The sequence below is a fragment of the Canis lupus genome, chromosome 15, assembly GCF_048164855.1.
Source record: "Canis lupus baileyi chromosome 15, mCanLup2.hap1, whole genome shotgun sequence".
Taxonomy (NCBI): domain Eukaryota; kingdom Metazoa; phylum Chordata; class Mammalia; order Carnivora; family Canidae; genus Canis; species Canis lupus.
The window spans coordinates 22,013,596-22,035,216 of NC_132852.1; the positions used below are offsets into that span (position 1 = coordinate 22,013,596).

At 34.5% G+C, this 21,621-nt stretch overlaps 1 long non-coding RNA gene across 8 annotated transcripts in view; it reads left to right on the plus strand.

Moving 5' to 3' along the window:
* Window positions 1-21,621, plus strand: part of LOC140604740 (uncharacterized) — a 357,291-nt gene that overhangs the window by 123,005 nt on the left and 212,665 nt on the right. For 7 of the 8 annotated variants that reach the window (XR_012007550.1, XR_012007552.1, XR_012007545.1 and 4 more), the window contains one exon: window positions 20,775-20,850. The exons of the other annotated variant lie outside the window; for it this stretch is intronic. This is a non-coding gene — a long non-coding RNA (uncharacterized lncRNA). The remainder of the gene's footprint in view (window positions 1-20,774; window positions 20,851-21,621) is intronic. 8 annotated transcript variants of the gene reach the window in all.

Sequence of the window (21,621 nt, forward strand, 5' to 3'; positions counted from 1 at the left end):
ACAAGGAAATACTTTTCTTTTTTTTTAAATTTTTTTAAAAATTTATTTACAATAGTCACACAGAGAGATAGAGAGAGACAGAGAGAGGCAGAGATACAGGCAGAGAGAGAAGCAGGCTCCATGCACTGGGAGCCCGACGTGGGATCCAATCCCGGGTCTCCAGGATCGCGCCCTGGGCCAAAGGCAGGCGCTAAACCGCTGTGCCACCCAGGGATCCTGGAAATACTTTTCAAATATTTAACCAAGAGAATCAAGGAGTAGAGTAAAATTAGTACTTTCTTTGCCATTATATTGTGATTTTGTTCACATAGTCATGGCAACTTGAACTGTCCTCTCATTTTGCTGCCACAAGCCACTCTGTTGTGTGTTTTTACTAACTTGACTTTGAACCTAGAGACTTATTTGTGCATCCCAGAGGAAACAGACTCTGAGGCACCTCTTGTCTGTGTTTATCACAGTGGTTATTGTGCTGAATCTTGTGCATCAGTACATATCATCCAATGTCTGTCTTCAAGAAACCCATCAAAATCTCCATTCACTAATTATAATTTGTCCTTTTGTCAGGGATTCATATATTTTTATCAACTGAGTAGAGATTAGATAATTTGATATATGTGATCTCTCTGCCATCTTGCATCAGAAATCCAATAGTCTCATTAACAGGAGCTTCAAAAATCTTTGTCACTTAAAACAAAATGCTGCTTGGAAAAAATCAGGATTTGATTTCATGTTGCATTTACATTTTTTACTACAGGGGCCATTATCCATAAAAAAATATGTTACCAGTAAAAAAAAAAAAGCAAAAACCCTAAAACATAATGAGACAATGTGGAATGATGAACACTGAGACTAAAAGCAAGGAAAGTTAGGAATGCTTGGAAAATATTATTAGCCAGATCCTGCCGGCAAACCAGTCACAATTAAGGATTTGACTTTTCAGGAGGCGTATTGACTCTGAAATCCCATTAGTGTACCATGAAGTGAACTACAGATCGATTTCTCCTAATGATTTGCAAGCTTACTTATTGAGTTAAAATATGAGAAATGCCTAGCTCAATGTCTGGAACATGGTTAGAGTCAGTAAGAAGTTGTCACTTCAATGTTTGTAAACCAAATGGGTTACTTGAATATGGCCAGAATTATCTTTTTACTAGTATCTTCAGGTATTTCTGTAGATTTTGATTATCAACATTTAGCCAATCATCAAATATTTTGATACTCTATTAGGTGGTACTTTCACATAATGACAACTATTCAAAAATGATATATGTGCCTCTATAAAATTTGACCTTTGCTGGAAGTATTCAATTAGAAGTTATAGACTATTTGTTGCAGGCATTGAACAAAAAAAATTAGATCTGGTAACTTTTAAGATACCTTTAAACTATGAAGTATTTTGATGCTGTGAAAACATTATGGAAAAAAACATTATGGGATATTTATAATTCCATTTTGTTATGCCTAATTGTTTTAAAATTAAATTTGAAACATTTTTTTAATAAGTGAACTTGATTTAATATGATAGTTTATTCTTCTAGTGTGAACAATATGAAACATTAAATTCTTCAATGATAATGGCTCTTTTTTTAGATTTCTAAAATGAAAGCAAGTGATTCACTTTGCAAACATACTTTGGAGATTAATTGGATCAAGAGAAAACTGAATCATTTTATTCATTTCAGTATGATCTGAGTAGGACACATATACAAACATTACATTCTCTATAAATCTAGTACTTTTTATAACTGTCCAATATCTTAAGACAAAGGTAAATAAATTGAGTCATAAAAAGTTATCTGTTAATGATGGAATGACACACATTAATTCATAGAATAAACTGTGAAGACTGTTACTTGGGAAGTATCTAGGTGAGGAAAATAAGAAATAAGAATAAAAAATATTTTTATTCCTAAATGTTGATTTTTTAATATTTTAAGTTATACATTGCTAATAAATATGTTAGTATTTTTGTATACCAAATATTGCAACATATATCTAATTTTTTGGTTATCTGCATATTAAACTCTCAAGATTTGTCCTCCAATACATGTAACTTTAAGGTATATAGATTATCAATTTTAATATGATATTAAAGAACATCAGTGTCTAGTTTGATATACAAACTTTTAAAATTATAGATGTTTTAGTTTTCTATTTCTTCTATAAAAAATTACCACAAATTAAGCAGCTTAAGGAACATAATTTATTGGGATGCTTGGGTGGCTCAGTGGTTGAGTGTCTGCCTTTGCCTCAGGGCATGATCCCAGAGTCTCAAGATCGAGTCCCACATCCGGCTCTGTGTGAGAAGCTTGCTTCTCCCTCTGCCTATGTCTCTGCCTCTCTCTCTCTCTCTGTCTCTCACGAATAAATAAATAAAACCTTTTTAAAAAAGAATATAATTTATCTAACAGTTCTGTTAATCCGTGGTTTGACATAAGTCTCAATGAGCTAAAATGAAGGAGCTAGTAAGGCTATATTCCTTTCTAGAGGTTCTGGAAGAAGATCTAGCATAATCAGTCTTCCATCTGGAGGCCCCACAGCCCAATCACATGTGCAAAATAAAATCCCTTTTGCTGTGTGAGGTAACATATTCACAGGTTCTGAGAATTAGGAAGTATTTTGTCAGGGAGCGCTCTTCTGACTACCACAATAGATAGAACAAATCCAAATAACTGATCATTTTAGAATTATTGGTCATATTCATTTCAGCCTCAAAAGAGAGCATGTGGCTATTGGAGCTTTGCACATATTCTCAAAATAATTTCAGCTGTTGACCCTAAAACCAGGGAGATTAATTTATACTGCTCAAAGCATAATTATTTCACTACCGATTCCTTCCCAAGACAACATGTTCTTTTGCCTCTTTTGATTGTTATCCCTTCCACTCCAAACTTCTGGGTCCCTAACTATTCAAGTGATGACAGCTCACTATAATAAAAACCAAATCAATAACAGCAACAATAATAATGGTAACTCTCATCTGTGATAAGTCTAATACATGCCAACCCTGTGCTAGAAGTGCTAGTGCATTATCTTTAAGATCAGCTCTTCCCTCAAGAAAGCTTTGAGTTGTCCCACCTCAAAAGCCAGAGTTAAAACCAGATACAAAGGACTCCAAAGTCCAACTTTTCACAACAATTTTGAATTGTTCCCCCATTCAAAGTGTAATTTTAGCTGAAAAATAAAAATTTGAGTTATAAGTAAAAATTCAAAGATATTTCATGCAAATTGAATATTATTTTTATAAAATTTACATGGCCCATGATTATGTCAAGCTAGTATATCATGGTAGTATGGTGACTATGACAGAGGTAATTCTTATTATTTTGAACAAAATAATACTAAAATGTTATTTTAAAATACCATTAGAACCTTCCATTTTAATAATAACTTGTAACTCTTCCTTCAAATTATCAAGTCTAACTCTATAAAAATTATTTTTTTTAAATTAAAATTCTTGTCATTAAAAAATAGGAAATAGGAAAAAAATAGGAAATAGGGGCACCTGGATGGTTCAGTGGTTGAGCATCTGTCTTCAGCTCAGGTTGCGATTCTGGGATCCTGGGATCGAGTTCTGCATCAGACTCCCCACAGGATTAAGGTTATCCTCCCTCTGCCTATGTCTCATGAATTCATGACACAAGAGAGAGAAAGGCAAAGACATAGGCAGAGGGAGAAGCAGGCTGCCTATGCAGAGCCTGATGTAGGACTTGATCCCAGGACCCTGGGATCATGACCTGAGCCCAAGGCAGATGCTTAACCACTAAACCACCCAGTTATCTCAATAAAAATCTTAAAAAAAAAAAAACTGATTTATTTCTTTAGCCTGTAATGTGACTGCATTTATAAAAAGATTTAATTTAACTCAATGGGTTTTCTCATTTCCTAGCTCTATTTATACCTCTATTGATTACTTTTTTCCAGATTTTTTTTCTAATACATGAAGAGATTTCAGTTATGTTTAACAATGGATCTGTGTTAGACAAACACATTCAGTATCAGAAACTAGGTTGCAAAATATTGCAAGCTTATAAGACTGCCATATGTTGAGTCTCTGTCCCTGGGCATGGTACAGAACTTTGTTTAAAAGAGATTGGCAATTAATAAATTATAAAAAGAAAGAAATTAATAAATGTATTTTTAAAAAGCAACCCCTAATTGGCTAATGAATCATTGATCATATTCTGCTTTTGTCTCAGTCTTGGTGGAAATATAAGCTGTGCATTTCAGATGAGAACCTTCTATGAATCAATATGAAAACTTTTTGAAGAAAGTACAATGAGTTGGGAAGATGCAGGAAGAATATATTGACAAATTTCACCATTATGTCAGGATCAACTGCATCTCTCACTAATGACCAACTTGACCATCTAATGTGTACTATTTATACCATGGAGTCATGGTTGAGAATAATTGATTCTGCCTATTGATAAAATTATCAGACAGATTATATAGTTATGTTCTGATTCCTACTTCAGTTCAACCTCCTGCCTTAGACCTGTGGTTTACCATTTATATTTGGGTAGATAACTGTCACATGATTAATCAACTTTTATAGTATATGATGCCTTAGAAAATATGATTCACTTGGCACCAGCTACCTATACCTCATGACATTAGAACCCATTAGCACTTGACCTTTGGTGGGAAATGAAAATGCGATGTTGCTCTCAGCATCTTCTTATTTTATTCTACTGTTTTAACTGGTACTTAAATTTCAAGATTCTACCTTTCATAACTGTCAATAAGCCATATTTTCCTTTTTGCATATGAGTGTTAGCAGAGACATCCTCCACCATTCTCCACAATTTCCCCATCTGTACTAGTCTGCATGCATAGTAAGTCACATGTTGCCTCAGTTTCATTGTGAAGCAGAAATTTTACCATGATTGTGTGATAGTCATTCTGTTCCAATCACAATCATTCATATTTGCTTTTGATCTGAGCCAAACTTCTGAGCTGTAGAGAGATGCATGCTCAATAAACTTACCTTTCAGATTCACTGGTCTCATCACCATGTTTGCCAAACCTTTCCAACTTATTCCTTTAAAAAGTAGTTTGAAGCTCCTTTTCTGCAGCAAATATGGACCCCCAGTGAGTGAGATGAATTAGAAAATCTGCACATGACACAGTCAGTAAATGTGTTAAATAGAGTTAGTTTGGGCTATTGCTACATATTTTAATTTGAAATTCTTGTATCTGAATTATCAGTATCATAGCTCAGATACTTTAGTTCCCCATTATGCTGAATAAAACCAGATAGCAGATTTTGTCTGTCCCCAATTCAGCTATTGGTGCTAGTTAATTTGATTCTGTTACTTCCTTATGACATCTCAGTCCATTCTAGAAAGACTCAATAGCTTCCTCTAATGTCCATCCCTGCCAAATATCACTAAGCAGTGGCCTTCTTAAGGAAAATAATTCAATAAATTTATTGAAGAAAAAGAAGAAGAAAGATAGAAAAGGATTAAGGAAAGCCTGAATAAAAAAGAAAGAAAGAATATGGAGATTGTGTAAGCAGCATTTACTTTTATATACATTTAACAATATTGGGCCATAGGGTATAGAAGAAACAAATGTGATGCAAGAGTATGGCTTTTTTTGCAAATAAACTTGAATTTGATATCTAGTCAACTGCTTTATGGACACTGAGTAGTGTTAGAAGATGAGTTTTTTCTTATGCATAAAATTAAAATGTTCCTGCATAATTTTATTGAGAATTAAATGATATAACAGAATATGGCAAAAAGTCTAACTTTTTCTTAATTTTTAAAATAATTTTTTGTCATACGCAATTGACACATGTTACATTAGTTTTAGGTGTTTACCTTAGTGATTTGACAAGTTTATCCATTATGCTATGTTACTCACAAGTGTAGCCACCATCTGTCCTGTTACATTGCTATTATGTTATCACTGACTATATGCCTTATGCTGTGCCTTTTATGTTCATGACTTTTTCATTCCATAACTGGATGCCTGTATCTCCCTCTCCACTCACCCATTTCGCCCATCTCCCTGCCTTTGTCCCCTCTAGTAATCATCAGTTTGTTCTCTGTACTTAAGATCTGATTCTGCTTTTTGTTTATTCATTTTTTTCAGATTTTACTTACGAGTGGAATCATATGGTATTTGTTTTTCTGACATTTCACTTAGCATAATACTCTCTAGATCAATACATGTTGTCTCAGATGGCATGATCTTATTCCTTTTTATGGCTGCATAATATTCCATTTTATATGTATACCACATCTGCCTTATTAATTTATTAATGGACACTTATGTTACTTCCATATATTGGCTATTGTAAATAATTCTGCATGTGATATAGGGCAGCATATATCTTTTCAAATTAGAGTTTCCATTTTCTTTAGGTAAATACCTGATAATGAAATTATTGGATCATATATTTTTATTTTTTGAGGAACTTCCATACTGTTTTCCACAATGACTATAACGATTTACATTCTCACTAACAGTGTACAAGCATTTCTTTTTTTCCCACAACCTCACTAATGTTTGCTATTTCTTGTCATTTTGATTTTAGCCACAAAAACTCATGTAAGGTGATAGATAGCTCATTGTGGTTTTGGGTTTTTTTCTTAAGATTTTCTTTATTTATTCATCACACACACACACACACACACACACACACACACACACACACACACAGAGGCAGAGACACAGGTAGAGGGAGAAGCAGGCTCCATGCAGGGAGCCCAATGTGGGACTCAATCCCGGTCTCCAGGATCAGGCCCTGAGCTGAAGGTGGTGCTAAACTGCCTCCATTGTGGTTTTGATTTGCATTTTTTTTGGATTATGAGTAATAAGCATCTTTTCATGTGTCTGTTGGCCATCTGTATCAGTCTTCTTTAGAAAAATGTCCATTCAAGTCCTCTGTCCACTTTTTAATAAAATTGTGTGTGTGCGTGTTGAGTTCCATAAGTTCTTTATATCTTTTATATATTGATCCCTTATGGAATATGCTTCTGCAAATACATTCTCCTATTCAGTAGGTTGTCTTTTTTTGTGATGTTGATGGTTTTCTTTGCTGTGCTAAAGCTTTTTATTTTAAGGTAGCCCCAATAGTTTATTTTTTCTGTTTCCCTTTCCTAAGGAGATAGATCTAGAAAAATGTTCCTATGTCCAATGTCAGAGAAATTACTACCTCTGTTCTCTTTTAGGATTTTTATGGTTTCAGGTCTCATATTTAGGTCTTTAATTCATTTTGAGTTTATTTTTGTATGGTGTTAGAAAGTGGTCCAATTTTATTTTTTTACATATAGCTGACTATTATTCCTAGCACTATTTAATGAAGAGATAATCTTTTCCTTATTGCATGTTCTTGCCTCTTTAAACCCATATAATCATGGGTTTATTTCTGAACTCTATTCTCTCCCATTGATCTATATCTGTTTTTGTGCCAGTACCATATTGTTTTGATTACTACAGCTTTTTAGTATGTCTTGAAATCTGGTATTGTGATGCCTCCAGTTTTGTTCTCAGGATTGCTTTGGCTATTCAGTCTTTTATGGTTCCATATAAATTTTAGGATTATTTGTTCCAGTTCTGTGAAAAATGCCATTGGTATTTTGATAGAATTTGCATTGGATCTGTAGATTGCTTTGGGTAATATGGACATTTTAACAATATCAATTCTTCTAATCCATGAGCGTGGAATATTTTTCCATTTGTGTCATCCTCAACTTCTTTCATCAGTGTTTTATAGTTTTTGGGGTACAGGTCTTTCATTTCTTTGGTTAAGTTTATTCCTAGGTATTTTATTCTTTTTGGTGCAATTTAAATGATGTTGGCTTTTAAAATTTCTCTATCTGCACCTTCATTATTACCTTAAAGAAACATTACCAAATTCTGGGGATTCATTTTATATCCTGACACTTTACTGAATTCATTTATTAGTTCTAGTAGTTTTTTGGTAGAGTTTTTGGATTTTATATCTTTGGTATTATGTCTTCTAAAAATAGTGACAGTTAAATTTTCTTTACCAATATAGATGATTCATTTATTTTTCTTGTCTGATTACTGTGGCTAGGACTTCTAGTATATTTTTGCTAAAAGCATTGAGAGTGGACATCCTCATCTTATTCCTGAACTTAGAGGGAATGCTCTCAGTTTTTCCACCATTGAGGATAATGTTAGCTATGGATTTTTCATATGTGGCCTTTATTATATTGAAGTATATTCCCATTAACTCCACTTTTTTGAGAGTTTTTATCAGAAATGGATGTTGAATCTTGCCAAATGCTTTTTATGTATCTATTGAGAAGTTCATATGATTTTTACCTGTTTTTTTTTGTTGTTGTTGTTATTCTGTATGACATTGATTGAGTTGTGAATTATTGAACCATCCTTGTATCCTCTGGAATAAATCCCACTGCTTGAGGTGAATGAATTTTTTATTGTATTATTGTATGCCATTTACTAATATTTTGTTGAGGATTTTTGCATCCATGTTCATCAGGGATATTGGCCTATAGCTTTCTTTTGTTGCAGTGTCTTTTAAAAAAGATTTTATATATTGATTCATGAGAAACACAGAGAGAGGCAGAGACACAGGCAAAGGAAGAAGCAGGCTCCCTTAGGGGAGCCTGATGTGGACTCGATCCCAGGACCTCAGGACTACAACCTGAGTGAAAGGCAGATGCTTAACCACTGAGCCACCCAGGTGCCCCCTTTCTCCTTTTTTCTTGATGAGTCTGGCTAAGGGTTTGTCCATTTTGTTTACATGTTCAAAGAACCAGGTCTTTGTTTCATTGACTGTTTTTTCTTTCTCTTTTTTAGTTTCTATATCATTTATTTTCACTTTAATCTCTATTTTTTTTTCTCCTGCTTACCTTGGGCTTTGTTAGTTCTTGCTTTTCTAGTTCTTTTAGGTGTAAAGTTAGATTTTTTATTTGGTTTTTTTCTTGTTTTTTAAAGTAGGCTATATACTTCCCTCTTAGAACTGCTTTCTCTGTGTCCCAATGATTTTGGACTGTTGTGTTTTTACTTTCATTTGTTTCCTTGTGTTTTTAAGTTTCCTGTTTGATTACTCTTCTGATTATTGGTTCTTTAGTATCATGTTGTTTAATCTCCATGTGTTTGTGTTTTCTCTATTTGTGTGTATGTTTGTGATTTATTTTTTATACTGTTGTGATTGGAAAAGATGCATGGTATGATTTCAATCTTCTTAAATTTATTGAGGTTTAAAGAAAAATTATTGAGGTTGTCTTTTGGCCTAAAACATAATATATTTTACAGAATCTTCCATGTGCACTTGAAAAGAATGTGTATTCTGTTGTTTTGGATGGAGTGTTCTTATCGATCATGTCCATCTGATCCAGTATGTCATTCAAAGGCATTGCTTTCTTATTGATTTTCTGTCTGCATGATCTATTCATTGATGTAAGTGGAGTGTTAAAGTCCTCAACCATTATTTTATTGTATCAATCTCCCTCTTTATGTCCATTAATATTTTCTTTATGTATGTAAGTGCTCCAGTGTTGGATGTATAGATATTTACAATTGTTATATCCTAGCCTATTTTTAATTTTTAACAACAGTTTGGATTGATCCCTTTATCATTATATAATGCTCTTTTTTGTTTTTTATTTTTTTGGGGTTTTTTTGTAATGCCCTTGTCTCTTATAATCTTTGTTTTAGATCTATTTTGTCTGATATAAGCAGTGGTCCCTGGCTTTTTAAAAAATTTCTTCTATTTGTATGGTGAATAGTTTTTGTTTTTTTTTTTTGTCCCTTCACTCTCAGTTTGTATGTGTCCTTAAGTCTGAGGTGAGTCTTGTAGACAGCATATACATGGGTATTGTTTTGTTTTATTTTATTTCATTTTCTGTCTTTGACTGGAGGATTTAAGTCATTTACATTTATAGTAATTATTGGCTTTCCAGAGTGGCTGCACCTATTTGTATTTGTACCAACAGCATGGGCTAAGCTAAATGGGTGATAGGTATTAAGGAGAGCACTTATAGTCAACACTGGGTGTTATGTATAGGTGATGAATCACTAAATTCTGCTCCTGCAACCAATGTTACACTATATGTTAACCAACTAGAATTTAAATAAAATAAATTTGAAAAAAAAAAAAAACAAATTATTGGTAGGTATGAACTTATGGCCATTTTTAAATTTGTGTTTTGGTTGTTTGTAATATTTTCATCTTTCTTTTCTTGCTCTATTCCATTGTGATTGATGAATTTTTATAGTATTATATTTGGCTTTTTATCTTTTTAATTTTTTGTATCTATAATAGGTTCTAGGTTTGTGTTTACCATGAGGTTCATATATAACATCTTAGCTAAATAGTAGTCTATATTTAATTTGATGGGAAAGGGTCTAATATTTGATCGCCAAAAATACTATGTTGTTTTCTCCTAGAGACATAAAGATGTTAGTGTCATTAAAAATGGAAGGTTGTGATGACAAAATGTATTCCAAGCTTCAATTTGGGCATAATTTAGGGAATGATAAGAACCAATATCTTATGAAATCAACTAAAGTAGTGTTAAGGAATATTACCTTTACTACTGGCTGAGTTGTGAAAAGATAGTATTTCTCCTGTACCTACCAATAGATGCAGGACACAGGACATAGGAGAGATTCTTAATTTTTATTTTTGGACAATATTTTTCTCTATTTTATTGCTACTTTTCAGAAAATTCTTATATTTCCAGTATTAACTTTCAGGAAATCTAAGAGGATATTACCAGTGAGACCACAGGGACGGGCAGAGTCATAGCCATAGCACTAGAAGGTGCCTGGAAGTTTATACACCAGACTATTAATAGAAGCTATTTCTGGGCATGAAAGTGTACTGGAATGGGAGATTTTTACATTCTAATGTAAATAATTCTGCTCTGCATTTGATTAACTTTTACTCTGAGTATGCATTGTATTTTTGATGAAGATATAAAAAATAAGTATTGTAATTTTCAGGATGCAACAAAGTAGAAATAAACTATAATAGTTTTATATTAAGTCTAATATGCTTAAGTAATTTTATACTTAAGCTTATTAAAAGAGGGCATAAAAGAAAGATATACACCTTAATTTATAGATGTTTGATTAATGTAGGCAGAGAATAGCATCTCCTGATTTAACATTTTTCTCCAGGAGTTCCTGCTTATCTTAATTGCTTCATTTCATTATTAAATCAACAACATATTGTTAGCATCATCCTTGTGTTGGGTGAAGGTCCTCTGGTAACCAAATTATGCTTAGAGTTCTCTTACCATTGAGTTGACAGTTTATTATAGGGAAAGACAAAATGAACTGAATGCCAAAATAGAATAATATATTAATAATTATGGTAAGTGCTATGAAGGGAGAGAGCACAGCCTTGTGACAGGAAAGAAATAGGACCTGGTAATCTGGGCTAGATTGGAAGACCAAGATGCCTATCTGAAAAAAATCTTGTTGAAGTGTGACTTTAACCTTGAATAGGGGTTAATTGCAAAGTGGGAAAAAATATTAAAGATTGTGTGGGGAAATAGTTTACTTCATTTTCTTCTGAAAGCTAGCCCCTCTCCTATACAATGAAGTAAAGGAAAAGACATAAGCCCACCATAGCTGGAAAATAGAGATAATTAAGAAATCAGGAGGAAGGGAAGGAGGGAGGGAGGAAGGGAGAGGGGAGGGAGGGAAGGAGGGAGGAAAGAAGGAAGGAAGGAGAAAGGAGAAAGGAAGGGCAAGAAAGAGGAAAGAAAAAAAAGAAATAAAGAAATGAAAGAAAGAAAGAAAGAAAGAAAGAAAGAAAGAAAGAAAGAAAGAGAAAGAAAGAAAGGAGAAAGAGAGAAAGAGAGAAAGAGAAAGAAAGAAGAAAGAAGAAAGAAAAGGGCCCATTCCAGGCATATGAAAACCGAATAGCATCCAGATTTTAACTGTAACACTGGAAGTTTAATCAACTGAAACTATGCTTTCAAAGTTTGAGGAAATTTTTTTCCCTTCACTTTAGAAGTATGTGCCATGTATAGTTATATATGAGGATAGAATAACAAGGTTTTTCAGACAAGGAAGACATCAAAAAAATTATTTCCATTGACCAATTCTCTGGAAATTATTGGAAGAGGGCCTTCCCAAAGTAAAATAGTGAAATTAAACATAGAATCAAAGGAAGAGGGAGGGACCTCAGTGCAAGAGAAAGGAGATTATGGAAAAACAAAATCTCTGGGCAGCTGCTGTGCAAGCAGACCTGGAGAGTCTGTCTTCTGTTCTTGACTGAGGGCTCTGGGGCAGATGGATGTAAGAAAATGCCAATGATATCAGACCTGGTGTGTCTGGATAATCCCAGGGAAGATTTACACTTATTGAAGGAATTTAGTGTGAATAATTGATAGGTACATAGCAAACAAGCAGGGTAATTTTAAACTCCAGTTAAATGTAATAGAAAATAAAAATTATTTATACCACATGGCTTAGCTGTGAATAAATTTTCAGTTATGTTTTCTTATATGCTGAATAAGTGCTAAATAGAACTTTCTAAATTTTGATTTGAGCAAGTGGAGTTTGGGGCCATTTTCTGAGATGATGAAAAATGGAGGAGCAGCCAAAAGAGAAGTAGAGTTAGTTTCTTTCTTTTTTTCTTTTTTTAGAGTTAGTTTCATATGAAACCATAAAGAACCTAGTCACAGTAGAAGTGATAGAAACTATTCCAAACATCAAGGCTGAAAGTTCCATATCCTTTATCCATTTCCCTGTTTTTCCTTGGGAACCTATTCCTATAAAGTTAGGGACAAGGATGTGCCCAGCTGAAAAGCTACATTTCTCAGATTCCCTTTTAGATAATTTTGGCCATTGAGATAGAGAATCTCTGAGGTGGTGATTACAGAAAAATATTTTTTAAAGGGATTAATCTGGGAGGCAGACAACTTTCTGTGCTTTACTTTCTCCTTGAAAATGGAGATGGTTTTCCTTTTAAGGAGACGGTTGACCTCTAGGTTTCTTACAGTGGGGAAGTGAGGGAGGAGAGGGGAAAGGGAGCAATTTTATTAAAGTTATTTGGGTTTCCAGATTTTTATAACTAAACCAAACTGATAGAACCATCAATCTTTTGTTTCAGTATTAGGTCTTCAATCCATGTTTATCTTCCTCATTTTTGCCTCCTTGAAATGTTTTTAGACATCTAAATGTCTTTAGATTTTCAGCCTCACTTTATCTTTTAAAGAAGAATTCTTAAAACTATCTGCGGTGAAGAGCAAGTTTATTTGCAATTTCCATAGTGTTGCAGACTCAGTTTTGTTAAAATATGTAATTGCATGCTTGCATGTAATAGCAATGCCAAGGTACTATTAAAGGTGTAAATGCATATTCTCAATTTATACTAAATGTCTATATTTATCTTGTCCCAGACCAGTAGTGATGTGTATTACATTTTGACTAGCACTACCGTAAGGGAGAAATCTCTGTATTTTATGTCTTTATATCATCTATTTATTTTCATTTTCATATTTCAAATGTAGAACTGTAATTTTAGCTGCAGTTGGAAAGGAAAAATCAAACCAAAGACAATAATTTTTACTTATGAACAAAATTTTTCATTTTCAACCTTATCTCTTCACGGAAAAAAAGAACATTGAAATCATTCTTATGTTTCCTTTTTCAGTAGTATACATTTATATTTCAAACTACTATTTTGATTTTTATTTAAGATTTTATTTATTTATCTGAGAGAGGGAGAGCAAAGGGGGAGAAGGTGAAGCAGACTCCCCACTGAGCAGAGAGCCCAATGTGGGGCTTGATCCCAGGACCTTGATATCATGACTCCAGCTGAAGACAGATGCTTAACTGACTGAGCCATCCACCCAGGCACCCCACTATTTTGATTTTTCAAATTAGATATTTCTAAGATTGTTTCTCTTACTCTTGAAGTGAACATTTCACCTGGATATATATCTAGATATATTTAGATATGTCTTTTTAATTATACTGCGAGGGTAATCAATGTGTAGACTCATGGATTTGTTCAGCTTAGACCAGTTCTTTTCTATAAGAGATGCTTTCATTACCTTTTGTTTTCCGAGTCTGCCAGTTATTACAGTTTGGATCTCCAGACTCAGTCTTACTCATATACCATGTTCTTGCTCATTTTTCATGTTGTGCTTCTGACTTTGGGAGAACTAAAGTTCTACCCTGGCCAACTCCTTTTCTAAGGTTTATTGCCCAAACATCTCATCTCTCATATCACAAGCATCCTTGTATTCTAAAATGCATTGAGAAAATGGAACATTTAAAAAAATTATTTATTGGGGATCCCTGGGTGGTGCAGCGGTTTAGCGCCTGCCTTTGGCCCAGGGTGCAATCCTGGAGACCCGGGATCGAATCCCACATCGGGCTCCCGGCATGGAGCCTGCTTCTCCCTCTGCCTATGTCTCTCTGCCTCTCTCTGCCTCTCTCTCTCTCTCTGTGACTATCATAAATAAATTAAAATTAAAAAAAATTATTTATTATTGAAGTATAGTTTATGTGTGCTATATCGGTTTCAGATGTACAACAGTGATTTGACACATATATATTATGAAATGCCACAATAATTGTAATCACCATGTGTCTTTATGCAAAGTTATTACAGTTATACTGACTATATTACCCATGCTGTACTGTTCATCCTCTTGACTTATTTTATTTTATTTTATTTTATTTTATTTTATTATTTTATTTTTTTAAAGATTGTATTTATTTATGATAGACATAGAGAGAGAGAGAGGCAGAGACACAGGTAGAGGGAGAGGCAGGCTCCATGCCGGGAGCCCAATGTGGGACTCGATCCTAGGACTCCAGGATTGCACCCTGGGCCAAAGGCAGGCACTAAACTGCTGAGCCACCCAAGGATCCCCAGACTTATTTATTTTATAAGTGGAAGTTTGTACCTTGTAATGCTCTTCATCTTAACTCCCCAACTCCCCCCAACTCCACCCTCTCTGTCATCACATTGTTGGATGTCCCCTTTATCATTATGTGATGCCTTTCCTTCTTTGTCTCTTGTAACATTTTTTTGTTTTGAGTCTATTTTATCTGATGAAATATGGCTACTCCAGCTTTTTTTCTCTTCCGTTTACATGAAATATCTTTTTCATCCCTTCACTGTCAGTCTTTTTATGTCTTTAGTTCTGAAGTAAGTCTCTTATGGGCAGCGTATAGATGAGTCTTTCTTTCTTTCTTTCTTTCTTTCTTTCTTTCTTTCTTTCTTTCTTTCTTTCTTTTTTTAATTCACTCAGTCACTCTATCTTTTGATCGGAACATTTAGTCCATTTAAATTTAAAGTAATTATTGATAGGCATGGACTTACTGCCATTTAGTTAATTTTTTCCCAGTTGATTTTGTAATTTCCTTTGTTCTTCTGCTCTTGCTCTCTTTTCTTGTTATTTGATGACTTTTTATTGTTATATTTGGAGTCCTTTCTCTATTTTTTGTATAACTATTATAGGAGTTTTTTTCCATGAAGTTCATATATAATGTTCTATGTATATAGCAGTCTATATTAAGTTGATAGTCACATAAGTTTGAACATATTCTGAAAGCACTACATTTTTAACTGCCCTCTGTGATTTATGTATATGTTGTCATATTTTATATCTTTTTATGTTGTGTATCCTTCACAAATTCTTATAGATATAATTATTTTTACTACTTTTGTCTTTTTTAAAAGAATTTATTTATTCATGAGAGACACATAGAGAGAGGCAGAGACACAGGCAGAGGGAGAAGCAGGCTCCATGCAGGGAGCCTGACATGGGACTCAATCCCAGGTCTCCAGGATCAGGCCCTGGGCTGAAGGCAGTGCTAAACCGCTGAGCCACCCGGGCTGCCCCTACTTTTGTCTTTTAACTTTCATAGTAGCTTTATAAGTGATTGATTTACTACCTTCACTATATATCTGCATTTACCAGTGAAATTTTCTCCTTTCATAGTTTTCTAGTTATGGCCTTTTCTTTTCTACCTAAAGAAGTATTTTTAACATTTTTTTATAAGGATTGTTTACTAGTGATGACTCCTTTAGCTTTTGTCTCTAAGATTTTTTTGTCTTTATTTAAATTCCAGCTAGTTAATATACATTGTAATATTAGTTTCAGATGTACAATATAGTGATTCAACACTTCCATACAACACCTAGTGTTCATCACAAGTGCCCTTCTCAATCCTCATTACCTATTTCACCCATACCCCCACCTTCTTTCCCTCTGGTAACCATCAGCTTGTTCTTTATAGTTAAGAATTTGTTTCTTGGTTTGTCTCTGTCTCTTTTTTTTTTTTTTCCGCTTTGCCCATTGGTCTTACTTCTTAATTTCCACATATAATTGAAATCATATGGTATTTGTCTTCCTCTGACTTATTTCAGTAAGCATAATACTCTCTAGCTCCATCCATGTTGTTTCAAATGGCAAGATTCCATTTTTTATGGAAGAGTAACATTCCTTTGTATGTATGTGCATATATATATATACAAATGTATACACATATGCACATATCTATGTATATATACATACATACATACAGATACCACATCTTTATCCATTCATCAGTTGATAGACACTTGGGCTATTTCCATAATTTGGCTATTGTAGATAATTATCGTATAAACATGGACGTGTATCTATCTCTCTCGGTTAGTATTTTAATACTCTGTGGGTAAATACCTAGTAATACAATTGCTGGATTGTAGGATAGTTCTGTTGTTAACTTTTTGAGGAATCTTCATACTGTTTTCCAGAGTGGTTGCACTAGTTTGCATTCCCAACAGTGAATGAGGGTTCCCCTTTCTCCACATTCTTGCCCACACCTGTTGTTTCTTCTGTTGTTGATTTTAGCCATTGACAGGTTTGAGGTGATAGCTCATTGTAGTTTTGATTTGCATTTCTCTGATCAAATCTTTGTTTTTTTTTTTAAATTTTATTTTATTTTATTTATTTATGATAAGCACACAGTGAGAGAGAGAGAGAGGCAGAGACATAGGTAGAGGGAGAAGCAGGCTCCATGCACTGGGAGCCTGATGTGGGATTCGATCTCGGGTCTCCAGGATCGTGCCCTGGGCCAAAGGCAGGCGCCAAACCGCTGCGCCACCCAGGGATCCCTGAGCAAATCTTTGAGCATCTTTCCTTGTGTCTATTTGCTATCTATCTTCTTTGCAAAAATGTATATTCATATCTTTTGCCCATATTTAAATTAGATTGTTTTTTTAGGTAGTAAGTTTTATAAGTTCTTTATATTTTTGGATGCTAAACATTTATCAGATATGTTATTTGCAAATATTTTCTCCCAGTCCCTAAGGTTGCCTTTTAGTTTAGTTCATTGTATTCCTTCACTGTGCAGATTTTATTTTGATGAAGTCCAAATAGTTTATTTTTGCTTTTGTTTCCCCTTGCCTCAGGACACATATCTAGAAAGAAGTTGTTGTGATTGTCAAAGAGATTATTGCCATGATATATTCAAAAGGGCTAAATGGGAAAAATCTGTAGTCAAGCATATTCTAATCAGTAAGGCTATAATTCAGTATAGAAATACTAATAAAGAATTCCCCAGATAAACAAAACTAAAGGAGTTTATGATCACTAAATCAGCTCTGCAAGAAATATTAAAGGAGACACTCTGAGTGCAAAGGAGTGACCAAAAGTGGCAAAGACAAGAAAGGTTCAGATAAATCTCCAGAAATGACCACAAAAAAGTAATAAAATGACAATAAATACATATCTATCAATAATTAGTTTGAATATAAGTGGACTGAATGCTTTAAAAGGGTGTAGGGTGTCAGAATGAGTAAACAAACAAGATTCATCTATATGCTGCCTACGAGAGACCCATTTTAGACCTAAAGACAAATACAGATTGAAATTGAGGAATGGAGAGATATTTATCATACAAATGGATAATCTGGGAAACTTTTTTATCTTTCTTTTAATTCTAAATGATAATCATGCCATGTAGATAGAGTATTTTTGGTTGCAGGCTATTTCCTTTCAGCACTTTGAATATATCATGCCACTTCCTCTGGCCTGCAATGTTCCTGCTAAAAAAATCAGATGATAGCCTTGAGGGGTTTCCTTTGCATGTAACTAGTTGCTTTACCCTAGCTGCTTTTAAGATTCTCTCTTTATTTTAAATTTTTATATTTTAAAATTACAATTACTTTGTGCTAGTGTGGACATCCTTGGGTTTATCTTGTTTGGGGTGCTCTGTTCTTCCTGAACCTGTATATCTGTTTCCTTCCTTAGTTTAGGGAAATTTTCAGCTACTATCTTCAAGTAAATTTTCTGCCTTTTTCTCTCTCTTCTCCTTCTGGGATGTCTGTATTATAAATATTAGTATACTTGATGTTGTCACAGATGTCCCTTAACCTGTCCTCTCTTTTTAAAAAAAATATTATTATTAATAATAATAATTGTTACTGTTACTATTATTATTGCTTTGGGCTTGGTTGCTTTCTACTACCCTGTCTTCCAAATTGCAATCTTTATCAAGTAGTTTGCTTATCTCTATTTTGTTTAGTTATTTTTCTGTTGTTTTCCCTTTGTTTATGTGGAACATATTTTTCTATTTCTTCATTTTGCTTGATTCTTTGTGTTTGTATGTATTAGGTAGGTCAGCAATGTCTTCTGGTCTTGAATGTAGTTGCCTATTTAGAGTGTCCTGTGGTACCAATAGCATAATCCCAATTGGTGAACAGAACCAGATGCTCCAGAGATGTGCTCTGCATGTGCTGCATGTGCCCTTCTATTGTGACTTGACTGCAGTTACTGTGGGTGCAGATGTGCAAAGGTTGCTCCCTCCCAGCATGGCTTACTAAGGCCAATGTAGCTACTACAGGTATACTGGTAGGTGGGGCTTGCTCTCCCCATACCCAAGGCAGGAATCACTCTGAAGGGTCACCATTCCTGGCTGGGCCTGCCCACTGTGTGTGGCAAGTCAAATGTTGCTCTAGGGGCAACATCACTTTCAACTAAGTCTGCCTGCTGGGTGTAACAGGGTAGAAACCTTTTTAGATGGGCACCTGCCAGCATGGATAGGTTGGATCAGATGGGTCTGCAGGGGAATTCCAGTGGTTTTACACAGTAGATGGAGAGTATCAGAATTGGCTCTTCTAAGCATCCAGCCAGCTAGGCTGAAGGGGAGAAAGAAAAAAATGCGCCTATTAGCAGTTCTGTCCCCAAAGAAGGTTCCTGCAGATTCCTGCCCCGCTGGCCACATATCCTAAAATTAGTCAGTAAATCTTCACATATAGCCCAGGTAGTTTTCAGACTTCTGCTTTTGTACTGGGTATAGCATTCTGGCCCTCTAAGATCTTGACTGAGACTTCATTTCCTTACAACTCCCTGGCTTTTATGGAGTTAAGTCCTACTGATTTGCAAAACCAAATATTACAAGGATTTTCTTCCCTGTACAGAGGTTCCCGGTGAGGGGCTTGTGCTGCTCACTTCTCCATACCTGTGATATCCCTCCTGCTGTGTGTCACATGTCGGGGGTTTGGTTTCCAGTAGAGTCTCTGCCCCTCTTACCCTTTCTGATGTGTCCTTTTCTTTATGTCTCTAAGTATAGAAGATATATTCTATGGGTCTTAAGGTCATTTTCAGCGCGAGCTGCATTTAAATGTTGCCTTCAGCATCCTTCTATTCCACCATTTCCCTTCCACTCTACTAACTTCCTTCTACTCTACCAACACAGCTGTGTCGCTCAGCTTCTCCTTTAATGGCAGAACAGATTATATTAAAATTAGCATTTGCTTCTTTTGTGGAGACTTCTGTCTATGTTTTGAATACAGGGTTTCTTATTTTATGTTGCCTAATCTTTTTAGAAAATTGCCATTTATTTTATTTATATATTTACTTACTGAAATATTTTTTTGTGCTTCATTGGAAGCTAATTTAGGCCTTAAGTTTGTCTTTCAATAGTATGGGCAAGCTCTTCATATTGTTCTTCACTCTCCTCTTGATTTCTGTTGGACCACTTCTTTATATTAACTGGAGGGCAGGTTGCTGTGTTCAGCTCCTAGATTGATTTTAAGAATCTGACAGAATTTTTCTTTTTTTGTCTGTATGCTGACTTGAGAAGGTGTCTCCAGAACTTATAGCCTGTTTGCCAATGACTAAGAGAGTCTGTCCTTATTACTTTTAGCAATTTTTTGTCCCTCCCTTATCAGGAACAATTCACTGTAAAGGCTGTGGAATGTTAGTGTCCCTGGGGCTTTTGGATAAAGAAATGGCCATAAAATCCCCTGTGGTCATTGCTGGATCTGGATCTGAAGGAAAGGAGAGGCAAAAGGTCACACTTTGATAATCTGTAACCTTCCTAATATTCTGTTTCAGGATTCTTAACCAGTGACACACCTTTTCATCTTTCCTATATTTTAATAAGAACTTCAATGAGAAGTTAGGTGCCACTAACTCTACTTTAGGCTAGGAGTTACACTGTTTTTGCTGCCTTCTACTTTGGGCCTAGTTACCTAAGGATGAAAGAGAAAGAGGGAGAGGGAGGAGGTGAGAAAGAGGGAGAAGAGAGATTAATTGATTCATTATAGCTACCACAGTTTCCCCACAGCCACTCAAGTTGAATGCATTTATATAAAGCATTTTGGTCTTGCTACAAAAACAGTCTATCATTAAAACAAATTGCTGCCATTTGATATATTTCCATTTCAATTGTCAACATTTTCCTCAGTAGTTTCAGAACTGGGATATGCAGGTGTTTGGATGTACAGTGTAGAATTTCACTTTTATTTTATGTAATGATTATACGGCTTACAGCACGTTTCTACATGTTTCCTAATTCAGAAATGCAGTTTCATAAAAGCTGTACCTCACAGGAGATGGGAGCTCAGTTCAATCTGGAAGAAACCACAGGTCTGAGGTGAGTCTACCATCTTTATGGCCATTATGTATGTTTTATCTACTGAAAAAGAATCCTGGGAACTTTCTCCTAACTATGTTTTTTGATATAGCGTCCTTGGGGTCTTAGTCTTAATCATTTTATTTGCTTTTTCTAAAAGTTGAAATGGGCAGTCATTTCGCATCACTTTTCTATAGTAATTGAGTTCAAGCTCACTGGGGATGCTTTTCTGTTTGAGTTTCTAACAAATTCACTGTGTAGTTTTAGGATACACATATAGTTTTACAAAAAGCAGTTTCCTATTTTGGACTACCACAACTGTATTTCCTTTCTTTTGTATAATCCTTTAATTTTTCTATCATTTTACTTATTTTACTGGTATAATCTGAAGTCAAATTTATAAAGCTTCCAACAAGAAAGCACTGTGAAAATTGAATCAATAAATAAAGGTGCATTTAGCAACATTTTTCTATCACGCTTTATGTGCATTTATTATTATTCATAATTTAACATTTATTGAGCACTAAGAATCATACTCTGACAGAAATGTAGATGCTATCTCTGTCAGTAGACTTCTATTCTCATGGAGAATTCAATTTGTACAATGTCTCAAAAGTTAACCCTCACTGTTAGATAAATAAAAGGGGGAAATAGATTGTAAAGTTTGAACAGACTTTGATTAAAATTTATTTTTTCCCATAAAGCCATGACTAATGTTTATGTGGAGATAAAAATTTGATTAAAAGCATGATTGGCATGCAAGAGAATTAACTAAAGGGTGTGACCTTCACA